Raw genomic sequence first — 1,715 nt, 5'->3', positions numbered from 1 at the left:
AACAGTGGAGTGTGGATCATCTCCCACATAGAACACTCTGACAACATTACAATCACAAATTACGTAGAACCTATAAGTAAAAAATAATATAATATTAAAAAAAATTCAATGGGGGAGCAAAACGATTCGGACACATATATAAATTGGGAGAAATTTCCACACGCTACCCTTCCCAACTGATGACTTCACATTAATCATAAACAAAATTAAATTAAATTGAAGATAAGTACTGAACTGACTTGACTTCAACATTTTGTCCCCACTAACTCAGATTGTTGTATAAATTCGGAATGAAGATCTTCATGTCTAAATCACAAAGAAACATTGCTTAGTTCTCAATTCTCTTTCTTGGCGTCTCTTTGTACTTTCTTCATCTTGTTTTCCTTGTTTTCCCGGTTAGAAATCTGAAATCTGGCCGGATGGAAACTAAGGTTAGTGTTTCTTTTGCCTTTTAATTCGCCATAAAATTTTCTGTTCAGATCCTTATTCCTTTGATTAATTCCTTTTAGATACATTCCTTTCTCTGTTTTTAATTAAGTGAATTTGTTACTTCGTTTTCCCTTTTCTGCTTCTATTATTTCAATCTTCTCAATTCTGCTTGTATTTTGTTACAGAAAGTGGTGGTGAAGCTTTGCGTACATGATGGCAGGGATAAGAAAAAGGCCATGAAAGCAGTCACTGCTCTTCCAGGTATCCATTAGGTTTTCCAAAATTCAACTTCTATGCATGAACTGAAATAAGGAAAAACTGGTTTTATTTAATAAGTTTTGGTCTATTTAATTTCTTGTAGGAATCGATTCCATCTCCATGGATATGAAGGAGCAGCAAATGACAGTGATCGGAGATATGGATCCTCTGGCTGTGGTTGAGAAGTTGCGGAAGTTTTTGCGAGCAGAAATGGTCTTTGTTGGGCCACCAAAAGAGCCTGAGCCGGAGAAGGAAGAAGAAGCCAAGAAACCAGAAGAGAAAGCCGATGGCGTTAATGTATGTGAGCTTTATCAAAAACCAGAGTGGATACATTACTTACCACCACCGAGGTTTTTCGTTGAATACGAAGAGCACCCCAGCTCTTGTGTGATATGTTAACATGGAGATCCTCCGTACGCTCTGGTTCCTGAAGATGTTAGGTTTGTCAGATTTGTTCTTCACTGTTGTTCCATGTTTTAGGGTTTGTGACGTGATGCATGGGAAAGACAGACTATTTGAATTGGAAGAAAGAGAAAGGGACACATTTGATTGCATTGTCACAAGTTCTCACACTTTTTGGAAGAAATTTTTTCACTAGTGGGATCCATTGGTTTTGTGGGGGGGGGGGGGGGGCCCCCCGCGGGGGGGTTGGTTTCTTTCTTTGGTGGGTTGGTGGCTGTGGGTCGGAATCTCGGCCGTGATTTCGATCTCGACCGCTCTCAACAGGAGATGATCCGGATTCCATTCTGGGCCCGCCCCCCCCGGCGGCGCCGCCGACCCCCATGGGGGTGGGGTAGGAATTTTGCTTCGAGTCAGCATAATAAATATGTTAAATTATTCAGCGAGACATTGTGGATCATTAGATCGAGATCACCATTGAGATTTTGATCTCAACCACTCGTTTCACAATGGTGGAGATCAAAATCTCAACGGTCGTGGCGATCTGACAGCCCACAATGTCTTGTTGAATGATTTTAGTGCATTTATTACAACCTAAGCAAAATCATTCATAGGATATGGTAGTTATT

The 1,715-nt window shown here is 40.5% G+C and overlaps 1 pseudogene; it reads left to right on the top strand.

The window, feature by feature from the left end:
• Positions 1-419: 419 nt before the first annotated feature.
• On the top strand, positions 420-1,086 carry LOC149029893 (heavy metal-associated isoprenylated plant protein 39 pseudogene; annotated as a pseudogene).
• Positions 1,087-1,715: the final 629 nt, after the last annotated feature.

This window comes from Hakea prostrata, chromosome 1 (genome assembly GCF_041222555.1).
Source record: "Hakea prostrata isolate BN-2017 chromosome 1, UWA_Hpros_2, whole genome shotgun sequence".
Taxonomy (NCBI): domain Eukaryota; kingdom Viridiplantae; phylum Streptophyta; class Magnoliopsida; order Proteales; family Proteaceae; genus Hakea; species Hakea prostrata.
Note: the sequence above shows the minus strand (reverse complement) of the source record. Positions and strands in the feature narration are given on the sequence as shown.